General features: G+C 39.0%; 1 long non-coding RNA gene across 2 annotated transcripts in view; it reads right to left on the bottom strand.

The window, feature by feature from the left end:
* Nucleotides 1-15,949, bottom strand: part of LOC116450156 — a 194,655-nt gene that overhangs the window by 8,879 nt on the left and 169,827 nt on the right. For both annotated transcript variants that reach the window (XR_004242697.1, XR_004242698.1), the window contains exon 4: nt 10,290-10,449. This is a non-coding gene — a long non-coding RNA (uncharacterized LOC116450156). The remainder of the gene's footprint in view (nt 1-10,289; nt 10,450-15,949) is intronic.

The raw sequence follows: 15,949 nt of genomic DNA, 5'->3' as shown, positions 1-15,949 counted from the left end.
ATTTAGGAACTAGCACACAAAATAATGATTTGGGAGGAAAGTGATGCTGCAGGTGATGTAGTCTTGTTATTTTCCTTCATGCCCAGTGTCTTTTGGGCACCCCCTACATACTGCTTCACTGGGGTCAGCAGACACTTCTTTGCATGGTGTAAATAAAATAGGACCAAATTTCTGTGGAAATTTTTCATTCTGGCAGAAACTGCTTTTGGGAATGTACTTTTCATTGTAGTTCCCCATCCCTTTCCCAGTAGATCCTGCAAAAACACCTTTCATTTTTCCACAAGGAACCTAATTTTCATAATAAACATAACAATATGGCAGTTTTGGGGTCTTTTTCCCCATGCAGCACCCTGATGCCCTCAAGATGGATCTGGTATTTCACATCCCTGGTCTTTCTAAACAGAGAAATGAATCTTACAAGTGCTACTGCTCTACCTGAACACAGCTAACAAAGTGGCCAGGCTGCTTTCCCGTTATTACTGCTGGGAAGTTTTGTTTTTTTCTGGTTTCAGTGTTCAGTTCTTCACCTGAAGCCACATTTGCATGGAAACCCAGCGAGCAGTGGCACCTCAGAGCTTTGCTGCACCTCCGAGCAGTAGGGTGCATATCACAGCTTGCACGGCATATGGCAGTGCTTATCATGTCAATAACAAAGTCTGAATAATGCAATTCTTGGTTGTAATTACCTTTTATTATTATCAAGGGTCATTCCTGGGCTCTTCATCCTTTCATCTCATGTGGAATTTTGGGCTTCCTTATTAATTAAATAGCCAGTGTGATTGAATTAGCTGATTAGCTCTGCCTGAAGGGATGAGCACTGATCCAAACAAAGGGCTTGATTCCACAAACTTGTTGCTGTGAGGGAGAGTCTTGCAGGGAGCTGGCTGCCAAGAGCGGGCTCCTAGGACTTGGCAAACCTGATCCCAGTTAATTTGCAATTATTAGAGCAGGTAAAAAATTCCATTTGGATACTTTCCTTCTAGGAAATAACTGTTCATCAAGCATGAAACTTTCCATGGGGATGTTTGATTTTATTAAAAATAATGTGTTTGAAAATAATCATGTTTCTGTATAGTGTTCTACTGCTACCATTTTTTTCCCAGAATCATATTGTAATTTTAGATTTGTAAAATTTGAAGTGAAAATGGCAACAAATCCTTTTAGCATTAAGAGAGGAGTCCTGACTGTTCCCACGTATTGGAAGAGTTTTGCTGTAAATTCCTGTATGGCAGAAAAGTCCCACTAATAAAAAGATTAGTCTCTGTCTCCAACAGTTACTTCAACCAGACAATGTATGCTCCCTACTCCTACAGCACAGATTAAAATCCCACATGGCAGCAGGGCTATGCATCTCTAAAGTATCTGTGCCTGAAAGGCACATTGGAAATGTATGCAAATGCAGCTCATCTCTATCCTGCTCCACTGTTCTCACTCCCTTTTTTCCTCCCTTTATCTTGACATGTTTACTATTTCTTCTACAGTGTGCTTCACTGAATAGCAGATCAAACTTCAAAGCAACTTTTAGTTTGAAATTTGTTTCCAAGCTCCTAAGCTATTCTTTTTCTGACAGCAGTGGATAAGAAATTGTCACTACCACTGGTGACATGTCATCGGGAGATACAGGAATAACAGATGGGCAGCACTGAGATAACAGGAAGTAACTTCTTAAAAGATTGTGTTGACATCACCAACTATGAGAGCAGAGGTAGAATGACCCCCAGAAGGGAATCCAATCCACTCAGGTCTTTCTGACTCACAGGAGCTTTTTCTTATTTATTTCCATTCACAGATCATGTTGGATCTAAAATTGTTTGAAGTTTTAAAACAGCTATGTTAGAATTAATAGTAACTATTAATAGGGATTAAGAAAAGGATGAATGGATTTAGTCACTAACTTCAGTGTTTTAAATGATACTAGTAAAATGATAAAATTATCATAAATGATAAAATGATTGCTGATGTTACTGGCGTAACAGAATGCCATTAATAAGAGTCAAGATTCCTTGATTGTAACGTGAGATCAATGGGTTATGACATTTTGATGACAGGCTGATGGATCTGACTTTCTAAATGAAGAATGATTGATTATGACTCCTCAAAAGTATGGCTCATTATCAGCATATCTAGGCAACTCCTGACACCCACTATACATAACACCTATTATGGAATGTCACAAGTCTTTGCTTTGGGTGCATGACCACGATTTCAGAGGAAATTAATTGTTCTGCTTACTGCAAGATACTATAGCATATTGCATAAAAAGTGCCTGGTATCTACAAGGAAAGCAGCACAGAAACCAAGAAAAACAGTGATTTTTTAGCCCTCAATGCATTTCATATCTAACAGATGGCCCACAAGCCTGTAAGAAAACTGTACTTCCTGATGGCAGTAGGAAAATGATAAAAAGCACGACATGGGCTTCATATGCTGCATTTTATAAAAGTCTATGAATTTGTCTTCCAAACCAGGGATGACACAGAACCATAGGAAAACATATTTCTTAATTTGAAAGAGAGATGCATTAGTGCTAATTACATTTGAAAGTCCCCTGCTGTGCTGCACTTCATATTTTAAATTTTAAAAGGAAGTGTCAGTGTTTTATTTACAGTATGTTACAATGCAATTCAAAGTTTTGGTCTAGGGTGTAAATTCTATTGTGTAAAATGGTTGTACAGTGGATAACATGGATGCTGTCATGGAGAGTGTGTCAGATGCAGGATATTGTTATAGTAATAAAATAATGCCTGAACTGTCCGGCCCAATGCCCCATCCTGTACTGAGAACCATTTTTGAAAGAAGTTGATATTACACAAGAAACTGCTAAATATAATTTTAAAAAGGTATATTAAAGGTGATATGTTAATCAGTGCAGGGTGTTTTCTTGTCTCCATCAGAATTCTTGGAAAAGATCTGGGCCACTGAAGGAAAATCAGTCACAGCAGAAGTTTTTGCCTGCCTGACAGAGTTAAAACAGCAAATAGCCAGGAAGAGACAGATTTATCCAGGGAGATAGAGCACCCAACTACCCTCTGCTATGAGCTTCTGAATCACTAGATGTAGATATGCAGGATTTCAAACAGGCATTTCAGACAGTTTCAAACCATCACATTTAAAATTATATTAAATTGGCTTGGGACACATCATAATGTATTGATTTTCCATCTAGAACACTAAGACATTAGACAATTACAAGTTCAAGAATATTACTAATTCTGCCAATTATTTTGTCTCCCAAAGGACAAAGAATACAGAAGAGCTTCATACTGAGAAAATTACCTCTTTTTACATTAAAAAAAGAAATTAAGGAAGAACTATTGTGAATAAATATTCTTTTAAACCAAGGAATGATCAGCTGAAAAAGAATTCCTTTTTCCCTACTGGAAAACAGTTGGTGTCTGGCTAAAATAAGGTGCCAGTTATTCAGGCAGGGATTTACCCTGGAGTGCTCCTAGCAGGAGTTGGACTTTCACCTGTGGAACAGCTTTGGAATAGTGAAGTCTTTAAAATAGCTAACAATTACTTAATACACAGTAACTAATACCAAATTCCTCTCTGCTTTGGAAGGTCAGTGAATTCCTAAGTGTCCCCTGATCTAGGCTCACCATTTCATGTCTCTGCCTGCAGAACCTGTGCCAGAATGGTGCTGGAGAAGTGGCAATTTCCAGCCCTTGCTGAGCTGATGGACTTGCCATTTCATGTGACAAAACGGGAGGTCTCTGCTGGACTTGGGAAGGCACATTCACGTTTGTGGTATTGACTGACATGTGAGTCACAATTTGCTCGTCTCTGACCTGGACCCAAACACACGTGAAGAGCCCTGTTCCACTTTGATCTGTGCTTGTTTTATGTCTGCACTGACTGGGGCAAGAGATTACAAAAATCACAGGACAATGGACATCTGTCCTGGGCCTCTGTTGCTGGAACATCACCAGCCAGCAACACCCAGAGTTTCAGTTCGTATAAATCAGTGTAACTATGAGCTTGTGTTTTCAGGAGAGCCACTGCTTTGTGCTTGATCAGATCTTAAGAAATATCCTAATGTTACGTCACCGTATCATTACAGAGAAACCCTAGTAAGCAAAGATTGATCAAGCCCTAAGTGTCAATTCAGAGACACAGGACTCTAGGCTGCTAGTTTTTAAATTCAGTTTCTTTTCTGGGGGAAAAAAAAAAAAAAAGAATTCAAAATCGGCCCACATCTGGTAGATTTGATGTGATGAACAGTTCATAGTCTGCTAACTGAAGCCTTCTAAGCAGACCATTGATTATCAAATTTAAACCAAAATATTTCTTCATCCTTAATGGAGAAATCTGCTACAATTTAATAGTTGAGCTACAGAATATTAATAGTGGGTTTCAAGAAATTGCCCTGTGTATCTCCAGAATTCAGTGTTGCTTGTTGTCCAGCTGTGGCAGTATGAATGGTTAACAGAAGAGAACACTGTTCTCCATAAATTTTACAAACAGAAAGAGGCTGAATCTATTTCCAGCAGCTCCAGCACTGGAGCTCCTGCGGAACTGCAGAGGGCCTGTGCTCCCCCAGGAGAGTTTGCAGCCCCTCTTGCACCCCTTCCCATCTGTTTGCTTCTCTGACTACCAAACTGCCCCTTGGGGGGTCTTCACCTGTTGCCTGCTGTCACAGGGTGCACCATCCTTCCAGAGCTGTGTACCTGCTATTTTGTTTAAGAAGTCCCTAAGACAATGACAAAAATCTTCCAAATAAATTGCTACAATTCAGCCCCATGTCACTCCCTGACTGCATCCCTTCCACCTGCTGCACGTTAATTGTTTTATTTAGTAATTCTCCTTTTTGGTTTTACTGTCTCTAGAATAATTCTGTATCACTTTTATTCTGCCAAATCAATGAATTTTCTGAAGTTTCTGAAATGGCTGGTCATGGTGGGTGGGTGAGGGTGGGGGCCACTGTGCTTTCCTGTATGAAGTACCTTCATATGTGCCAGTAACTTTTAATAAGGGCAGATTTAGAAAAAACCCAAGTCCTCACCCTAATGAGTGAGGTAGCTCATCCCCAGACGCCCAATTTCCAGTTTTAGGAAGTATTTTTCTCTCAAACTTCCTGGTGAACATGAGCCCAGGATGACCAAAGCAGATACTTGGATGTGCAGAGCTCTTGGGACAATTACCTTATTGCTTTATTCATGCCTGTGAGGTGTTAACCTGGACACTCAGGAATGGTAATTTAGATGTCACGAGGAGTTATTGAACTCCTCATGTAAGAAAGATCTGTACAATTTGCTGTGAGTGACATCTCAGTGTCACAAGGGGGAGATAGCTGGATGATAATGCCACTTACTTGTTTCTTCTCCCATCAAAAAGAAGAAAAACCTAGAAAAACAGGAAAGTTCCTAGCAAATGATCACAATAATTTGTTATATTAATGTGCTTTTTTAATATTTCAAATTGTAAGAATGTTTTGCACTTGCTGCTGTACAACTGAGGAACTAAAGATGACCCTTTCCTCAAAAGGCTTTCAAAGAAAAACTGCACTAGGAAGATGGACTAACACAGTCCTGGTAAATATAGTAGTCTGTGAGTTAAATACTTGCTCATTTGCATGGCATAAAATGAGTGTCAGTTCTGATTAACTGGGCTTGGTTTGAAAGCTGGAAGAGCAGCACTGGCAGCACAAGCTGGGAGAGCAAGTCAAAGATGGGATAGAGCTGCCTAATTATCACAAGAGTTGGAGAAAAACAGAAGATTCTCCTATTCAGAAAAGTAGTTCTGCTCTCTCCCCATCCAGATTCCCACTTTGTGTTAGTATGAAGGACTGAAGAAATGAAGAATAGTAGTAGCTGAAATTAAAACATAAAACTCTTGTGAATATAACTGGAAAAGACTTTCACCACTGCATTGGTGAAGAAATCTGGAAGAAGTTCTGCTTCTTAAAGAAGTAAAATGTAAGATTTGGAGAGGGAGGCCAATTTCAATTTTAGGGCATTAGCTCTTATTCCCTGAAAATTCCTTCTAGCCACTAATTCAGATCAATAAATAACAGAAAACTAATCCATGGACTACTACTTAGGTTACTACTTGAATGTTTCAAGGATATAACTTAGAAATGTGATTTTCCCCACCCCCCATCCCATCCCACAGAAAACTTGTGATTTTATGTGCTTTTTTATGCATGTATTAAACAAATGGCACAGCTGAATAGCTTTTCTTAAAAACTGGACATTCACCAAAAAGAAGTTTGCCAGCACAGACAATTAGGCTTTCTTCTTTTAACAATAGATTGACTGACTGGCACATTTGAAATGCGAGCGTATTTTTTATTCCTCTGTTCACCCTTTGAGCTGATAAACATGAACAATGGGAAACAGCTGGGACAGGAAAACATTTTAGTTTGTATTTTCAAAGCAAGCAAGAAATAAACCCATCAGTGGAAGCCAGATCACATCTTCTGCCTTAGGGGTAGTCAGCAATTGGGGGGAAAAATACGATCCATATTTTTAATCAAACATTACATATTTATTAATGTGCAGCTGGCCTATTGTGTGCATGATTTTTTTTCTTTAACGCTGTGCTGCGTCCGTCAGCCTGACATTGTTCTGTAACTGACATTACTCTATAAGGATCTGGAAATGCACAGATTTAATAGGAATCATTGAGACAATTGCTTTCTGTATTATTAGGTCTGTGTGACGTAGGTACCATCTGAAATTCAATTTTAGAAGAAAAATAAGATATTGTTCTATCAAGGCAATTTTGTGCACCTGTGATACAGTAAGAATACACACCCCCCATGCTCCTATTTTCCTCCTCACTCGTCTAACTTTAATGATATGTGCCACTCTTTTGTTAAAAATGTTTGGCCAAATGTATTTTGATGCTTATTGAGATTAAACTTTCAGTACATCTCCGTGGTAGCAAAGGTTGGGCTGTTCATTAGTTGGAGGTTTGGCCTTGTCAGGTTCCATTGACTGCTGGCTAAAAGGATCACTTTATCATCATTTGTCTGCAATGGAGACAGTCTTTATTCAGCCTTGATTCCTCTGGGGTCACAGCTGTCATAACTTCACTTGCTTTATAATGCAGACCCCAGTTTCACAATCCCCTTAGGTAATTGTCTAACAGATTCAGTTTACCTTAATATAGGTAATATGTTATTTACAAAGAAATACAAGGGAAAGGAAGGGACAGTATTGTTCAAAACATCCCCCTCCTAACCTACTGCTTGGGATCAATCATTTGGAAATTATGTTAAACTCAGTTCTCATTTTGAACCCAAAAGGGAAATATACCTTTTTTTCTGAGTTTTACTCTGATCCTTCAGCTGCAAATCTCTAGCCTGAGCCCTCAGGCCTGGTTTTCTGGTGGTCAAAGTTGAGATAACTCTGCAAATTTTGGTAAGGCAATGGTGTTTTGGAGAACAAGGCCTTCATTTGCCCTTACAGTTCGATCCTGCATATTTTATGTGCTGAAAACTATAGTTAATTTAACTTGAAACAGTAAGTTTGACTTAAGGTCAATGTGTTAACCTTTTGAGCCAAAAATCAGCAGGGGGAAGGATGGGCTACTGCTGGCCCTTCTTGTCCAAGGGGAGCACCCACCCTGGTGCTCTGAGGAGGGTCTCTCTTCTATGGAGTGCCTCCAGTTTTTCATCTCTTGACAAAGGAACTGGAAATGAGACAATTTTCCCCAAGACAAGGCCAAAGAATCAGCTTGTCTCCATTTGATTTAGTAAAACCTGCAATCTTTTTACAAAACCTGGAAGAGCTCCCTCACGAGCATGTGAGTGGCCCATTTTTGAGTGCCTTGGTAACCGGTGCATTCCCTTTGCAGGTCAGCTCCTGTCTTTTTCAAAACCAGAAACAGCCTGGCTCCCAAGAGGAGATGGGCTGAGCAACTTCCACATTTTGTCTTCTTTAAAATTCCCATTAAAAAATGAGGGGAAACAATCAGAGCTTGATTTTCACACTGGTACTACTGCTTTTGCAGACTGCTGCCAGCTTCAGTTACTCTTAAGATATACTCCTCATATTTTTTATTTTGTGTCTTTTAAGGATTACACAGAAACCATTGTATAATTCACAGACAGTAGTTGCCACATAATGTTCTTAGTAGACCTACCAATAAAGATTTGCATTTCACTATTTTTCAATAGGAAGAATGATGTTGCCAAAGTAACAGGGAAAGCACGTAACAGAGACAGTTCTACACCAGATTTCTAATACAGAGCTATATGGGTCCAGACAGATCCCTCTTTGAAGGTAACTGCTTAAGGGGAGCAGTTTCAGAGACTTTAATCATTAACAGAAAACCCTGATGTAAAGTAAAACATAATGAAAAATAAAACACCTTGTGGTTGGAGTCTTAACTTCAAGAGGGAAGTTGTACTTTACTTTCCGTTTGTGGAAGTTTGTGGATGCTCAGATCCTCACAATGATCCTACACCTTCCTCTGCAGGAGGATCCAAACACCAAATCCTCTCCACAATTAACTGACTGACTATTTCTTTTTCAAAGTTCTTCCTGAATGAGTGTCCTTATTTTTGAAACAAACCATGTACTCTTTCAAGAGCAGATTCTCACAGTAAAGTTTCTTTCAAATTCCACTCAGTCATAACTTGTGTTTGAAATGAACCAGCATGTGTTGAATTTCCCAGCTAATATCTTAACTAGAAGCTTATTTTCATTTGGGCTTCTAATTCAATGCCACAACTCATTGCCCTGCAATATCTTAATTACAGTTGGAGATTGATAAGTAAACAAGGAAATGCAGCTGTAGTGTTGTGGAAAGTTACCCTTTAAATATTAGCTTTCATTTACTTCCTGTTATTTTTTCCCAAATACCTTCCATATAATAAATTAATTAAAAATAGCTATAAAGGAAATAAGCATTATATGGGGCGAAAAGAAGCAACAAAAATCCTCACAACCCCCAAAGCAATCTTTTAAAGGATTGCATAAAAGCTGGATATAAATGCCTGTTTCTATGTGTACTGCTGCGCCATCCATGAAAACAGCCTTTAAGACAACTCATCTTACAAAGGAAAATGTGACTAGATATAGTGTTGATCATTAGGAGCACTACAGTGCTTTCGTCTGCTTGTACCCCACTTTGATTACTATACAGCAAAGATGGCCACAAGCACTCAGAAAGTTTTATTGAGGCTTAAATCTTCATTCAAATGATGTAAAGGGGCATTGAATGAAGATTTAGAACTCTATAAAGCTGCTTGGCAGTGTCTGTGGCAATCTATGCCACATAAAAACTGAAATGCTTCTACTTTCTTATTGAAACATTTCTACTGTAATTCTTTAATATTAGGTAGCAGCCACAGTGTTGGGACATTACCACATCTGGGAGTATTTCTCTTACTGAGGGCTTGCCTGCAATCGATTGTGCAGGATATTATAGAATGTTGATGTCTAGGACATAATGGAAGAGGAATTGTTACTGCAATTACATATTATTATGCTTTTCAGAAGATAATGTGGGTTCATTCATGTGAGTATTTTGAACTAGCAAATACCCTAATTGCTTACATGTCTGTTATAATCCTAAATCCAGTTGACATATCTGATGCACTGTTGCATTTTAATCTGGCCACTGCACGTGTCCTCTTTATGATTTTCCTCTGACCTGCATGAACTGTGCAAACAAGGAACACGAGTGTCTTGCATATTGCCTTTGCAGTTTTGGTCTGAATAAACGCCCAGGGGGACAAAGAGGCAGAGCAATGTAACCAAGTGTACTTTTTTCAGGAATATAGAATTAGCCTGTGCAAGACCAGGGCAAGTGCAAATGACCTGATTATGCTATAATGACAAATTTATGAATCGGAGAGAGTGTGTATTGCTTCAACTGTCCTTTCCCACTGTGTTGGATTGACAGACGATGTGTGGCAAAGTATTCACCCATTCACTTAACCAGAAAACAAAGGCAGATGATTAAGAAACATCAGTATTCTGAAGCAGCAATCAAACTGACCCTGCCAAGGAGTGAAGAATAGCAAGCCCAGCCAAAAGTGCTGCAGTTGTCTCGTGTTATAACTGCAGGTTTATGGGCAGAATTTTTTCGCAGAATTTCCTGAGGCAGCAAGCAGGGACAGACAACAACAGCTCGCCCCATGAAACAGCATGGTGCCTATGGTAGCCTCATGTGCACCTGGAGTGACAGAAAATGGTCAGAGAAAAGATGTGCTTTTATAAATTCCTGCTTAATAATCCACTAGAGGGAGCTTATGTATAACCTCTGCCAGGCCAATTATCTCAGAATCTGGTTTTGCATAATTAACAAAGATGAGGCAGCTATAAGGGGGATACCTGCACTGCTGTTCTTTTCTCCACCTGTCATCTTGGAGCTCAGGAATGGCATTTTGGAGTCTCCAGTTCTATCCAGAAGAGCAATTTGCTTTTCTCAAGTGGAAGCAGCATTCTTGTTGGCATTAGCTGGGATTCACCTTCATCACTGACACACTCGAACCTGAGAAAGAGCAGCCACTGCTGAGTGAGGACTTACACTTAAAGCTTCATTTAACCTATCCTCTGCCCTTGCCTGTTTCAATTCTGACTGTAAAACAAGAATTCAGTAGCTATGATTCCCACAATAGGCAAGCTACCTGGATTGCAGACTTTGCTGCCTGTCTGTTTCAGTAGGACAAGGCTTCCAGCACAGTGTTTGCCTGGCACTGCTTGCCTTCCAACTGGAAACTGCCTCCTTTCTTTGGGAGACAGCTGGTATAAAAATTGGTGTCCTTGACAATATTTAACATGCAGACATCTTCAACTATTTCCTATAGTGTAAGCTAACAAAAGACAGGTTTAACTCTCATATCAGAAATATCAACTTTAGTTTAGTAGCAGAGATGTACCTGCAATTAAAATTCTAGCTAAATCTAGACATAACACACTTTCAAGCTACATACCCACATAGTACAGTCTAAGTAGTCAGATACACTATCAAAAAGCTTATCATAAAACTTGAAATTGCTGTATCCTTTACACTCATTTTGTTGCCTCTTTTTCTTTCTGTTTTTTCTGTTGGAAGAGAAAACTTATGACTACACTTCAGCTGTCACCAGCTTTCAAGGTTATACTGATAGGAATGAGAAACATATTCCTAATCTGCATACCAATGCATTGAGAATGCAAAGGCAGGCTTTTTGCCATTGAATAGATGATGATAAGGTCTTAAGTCTTTTGAATTTCTTGTGTTGTACTTGTATTATCATATGATTTCTTAAGCCAAGAATGAATATGTAAATTTCTTGCCACTGACTTGCTCCAAAATAATGGACATTACACTTGCACAGTGGCAATTCAGAGTGTAAAATTGATTAATATTTGTTTTCAAAATGACATGCAATGATGTATGGATCCTTTTACAACTTAAATTAATACTTTAAAGAGATGAATGGTCTCTACAGAGGATGTTAAAGTTCAAGCTGAGAAATTTGCATATTTATATTACAACCAACTGATAATAATTGTCGAAACAGAATGTAATGTGGTTCGTTTTTCATTTTAATCTGGTTGTACTCAAACACAGGACCTCATTAACTTCCAGCAACTAATACAGCATTATCAGTCCCCATAAACCAGGCTTGCCTTGAATTTATGAATTTCAAAGACTATTTCCAGTGGTGAATCACTGTTAAACACTGGGTCAGTCACTAGCAGGTGAACTCCATGTCAGATGCTGTAGAAGCATGAAAGTTACCTAGGCTAAAGTGCTGGAGAATCCCATGGCCAGGTGCCTACTTGTTGGCTGACACTCAGAACCAAAATTAAGGTGTGATATAAACACCTTGCCTTTGATGGCTCACTCAAGGCAAACTGGTTTCCTTTGAATGACCAAAGTCAGGAAATCCAACTTCATCCATTTCCTATGTTAGGCAGTATTCTTTAAGATTAAAAAAAACAACAAAAAACCAAAAATGAACAAGAGATTTTTTTATTAAGATATAAGTGTTCCAAAAGGAAAATGCACAACTTTTGATAGAGTAGATAAGCAAATTTGGAAGATATTGAGGATACAGCCCAAATAAATATTATCCACTTGGGTTTAAATAACAGTAGCAATAGAATTAGCGGTATATTGCTTTTCTGAGGAGAGAAATTTAAATAAGCATGCTGTCAACATGTCTTGGGTAGTGCATTATAGGTATTCTCGTGGGTATTCTTTTACATTTCCAGATGTATTGGGAAAATGTACATCTCTCTAAGAATGAACAGCTAGCAAGAAACTTCACATCTCTGTGAATTTCTTGTTGTGAAATGGATATTGAATCTTCTAAAAATGACTCTTATTTCTTTGGTTCACTAAAAGTTAATGGCTATAAAAGAGGAGGCATTGCTTACAGTGCACTTCAACTGGTTTTCATTTTCCCACATAGGTGTTAGTTAAAGGATGGCGTGACCCATCTGCTCAAGAGATCTGGTGTGTGACTGGTCTGGTAGGATGGAAGAGCAAATGTAGCTTTCCTTTAATACTGTAACAGCTACAGGTAACTCAGGACTCAAAGGGGCTGTCTGACAGCTCACAATAGCTGGAGTATGGATGCAATTGCAATCTCCTAACTATATTCCTACAGGGAAGAGGATAACATTCCTAAACTAACTTCCTTGTCCTTAGGCAAAGAGCAAGGCAGTAAGCTCAGCCCTATGGCTGCTTTGTGCAGTACTGGGAAAGTCCCAAGAAGCTGTGAAAAAGAGAAAGAACACTATAGAAACTCTGTAAAGAAAGTAAATGTATACTTTGCTAATAACTAGAACTTTTACTTAAGTGAATGAAAAGCTCTAAAATGTCAATACCTGGCATTATAACTTATTTCCTAAGAAGCCATCCAAACTTCCCATTATAACCTCACAAAAAACATCTTAATAGATATTCCCATCAGCTGACAAATCCCTGGAGGACAACCTGTTCCAACCTTTCCAGCCTGTTCCAGCTGCACAGGCATTGGGCATTCATTTGTTGCAACTTCATAGTGGAGCAAGAATTGACTCTTTAGATGTCCTTTGCAAAATGAATCCCCAGAACAGGCCAGGGAGATGTCTTGTTGAATTCCCAAATTTGTTATTGAGTGAGCTATGCTGAATCTGGGCCACCAAAAAACTTAAAAACTAAATCAAAAAAAGGGCAGGCAGAGCAGTGAAACGTCTTCTCCAGCATATAAATTCATCCATCCTACATGTTGGTAACTAAATGACGATTAAATAATTGATTTTTCATTGTGAAGGGTATGCACCTTCCTATAGAACTCTGTAGTGGGACCTGTGCTGTAGCATATTCATAACTGACTTAGAAAAATGGAGGAGTGCATATCCTGGTGGCAATTTAATATCTAGTAGAACATTACCAGGACAGTGAAAACATACACTGACTGAGGCTTGGCAAAGAATCTCTGAGCAACTTGGTGATAAAATGGCTGAAGAGACAAGATGCTGACAAAAGCAAACATTGCACAGGTGGGGGGAAGGGAAAAGAAAACAATACCCCAAACCAGAAACACAGTATGCCACCCTAAATAATTTATTATCACTTAGCAGAGTGGGAGAGTAATTATGGACAGTAAACATTAACTCAATGCTTAGGTGAGGAATGGAAAAAACATTATTTATGCAAAGCACCCCTGATTCATGAATATTTCTCACCGTTTGATCTCAAACATGGTATTACAGAATAACATAGAGGAAAATAATAATGACAATAACATATTGGAAAGGATTTTTAAAAATTAATTAGATAAGATTCCTCTGATTAGGACAGGAAATCTTGAGGAAGCTTTTGTGAGGAGGCTATAAGAACGCTTCTTGACATGGAAAAGGTGATTTGGGAATAAATGGTCACTATTTCTCATAATACTACATCATTTAGGGAGCAATCTGGAAAATTACAAAACAGCAGGCATATAGAAATATATATTACTTTACATGTTTTCTATTTTATCAAAACAGACTTCTGCACTAAATTTGGATGTTAAAATTGTGAGTTCAGAAGGTGACTGGAGAGAATTAAGACAAGAAATGTCCATCAGAGATTATTAAACACAATGATGCAGATCAAAACAGGAGTCCCTGAAGTCCAGATTGCTGGAAACTGTAAGACTGCCAGGGGAAATCTTCATTTCATTGCTCCAGCCTTATGCCTGCTTTTGCAAACCTCTGCAGGAGCCAGTGTGTAGGGCTAGCTCCCTGCACAGAGCACAGCCACTGCTGTGCTCCAGTGGAGTGAAGGAATGGCCCAGAACTGGCACACAGGAATTCCTGTCCTGTTCTAGTCACAGCTAAGCAGATCACAGAACATTTTGCTTTTCACTTCCACCAACCATACCGGCAAATTTTCTTACTGTAGCAAAATTCTTTGCCAGTGAACCCCGGGTTTTGTAGTACAAGTTCTGGCAGTCCCTATGAGGCAATGAGGGCAAGTTAAGCCCTCAGAAATATATATTTACACATGGAAACTGTTAGTAATACTGCTCTTCTTTTCCCCAGACACAGCTCCATTGCCACAGCCTTGAGAAATGCACACACACACAGAGACACAGAGAAACAATCAATAGATACACTTAGAAAGCCCCTTATACCATGTCGTGCTTCACGGATTTTGATAATATCAATCATAATTGAGTTAGATAAAATCCATCTGACTTTCAGGATGCTGGGGTCAGCTGGGGACGCAATGCCTCACTTCACATCAATTACCACATGCAGCAAGGTGGTGGTAAGCAATTCCATTTGATAGTTTGCAGCTATAAATAATTATATGGCAATAGCAGTAAAGTTGGCTCTTGGGCACAATACAGAATCATGAATTTTCATTTACTTATATCTCAGAAGCTGCTAGGCCTCCTGGTTTGAAATGTGAACCCCTGATTAGGTATATCAGTCTTTCTATTAATACAGTATATGCAGCTGGTAGATGCTTTTGAATGAACACTTCATGCTTTTTCTTATTTAATGAGAATATTTTCATTATAAATATGACCACACGATACATAAGGATTGATTAGAAATTGCTATGAAAAAGCAAACTTGGATTCAGTCTCCTTTATTATCATATTCCATCTTTCATTCAGTTTAGGGTCTGTCCCATCCAAGTCTCTACAGGATTTCAGTAAGAATTTTTTTTTACATGCTGCATAATAAATTCTCAGCAATTTGAAAACAAAAAGAGTAAAGCAGGTTTATTAATCAGAACAGTAGTGTAGAAATGTTGAAAAAAGGATCAGATAGTTTTTGTACTTCCTCGCTGTGTCTGGACACCTGTTTCTTTTAAAATGCTGTTCTTTATGACATATTCTGCATTTTTGACAATATTAGTCAACAGAGGCAGAATGGACACAGACATGAAGTCATATTAAGAATAAGGCAGGAGCATGGGATGGATTTTAGCTGCTTTAAGTGTGAAGATCAGAGAGAACTAGGCTGAGGGACACCTAAGGAAGACTGGACAGGTACAATAAGAACAGGATGATGAAGCAGAGAACTGGAAGAAGTACAAAAGCCTATATAAACATATCGAGGTAGCTCTATGGCCCATAAAAATGCCACAGAATTCACTTGAAGTTTTAGAAGCAATATGGAAGTGGGGGATGGGAAGTGTGAAGATGTACAAAGTCCTGACAAGAAGAAACCCACCCCAAGCAGCAGCTTCTGTCTTACACCACATTTCACCATCGATCACAGAATGAATAGAGGAACATTTCATGCTCTCTCCTAGAGACTCCCATGGTGGAACAGGGGCTGAATTCACTGATGAGCTTGTTTTCAGAAGTCAGTCTGCCATAAAGAGGGTTACCAGAGCACTCACACAGAATGCTACTTCCAGTTTGCAGACATGCTGGGGCTGGAGGTGCTGTACAGGACAGGAGGCAGGGAAAAAAAGCACTGGGGCAGGAATCAAATGATGTGAAATGGGGTAACAGTGGCTATGCAACACCAAGAAGGATTTAACAGTCAAGAACAGAAAAAAGATGCAT

Source organism: Corvus moneduloides, chromosome 12 (assembly GCF_009650955.1).
Source record: "Corvus moneduloides isolate bCorMon1 chromosome 12, bCorMon1.pri, whole genome shotgun sequence".
Taxonomy (NCBI): domain Eukaryota; kingdom Metazoa; phylum Chordata; class Aves; order Passeriformes; family Corvidae; genus Corvus; species Corvus moneduloides.
The sequence above is the reverse complement of the archived record's forward strand: the minus strand, read 5'-3'. Positions and strand labels throughout refer to the sequence as shown.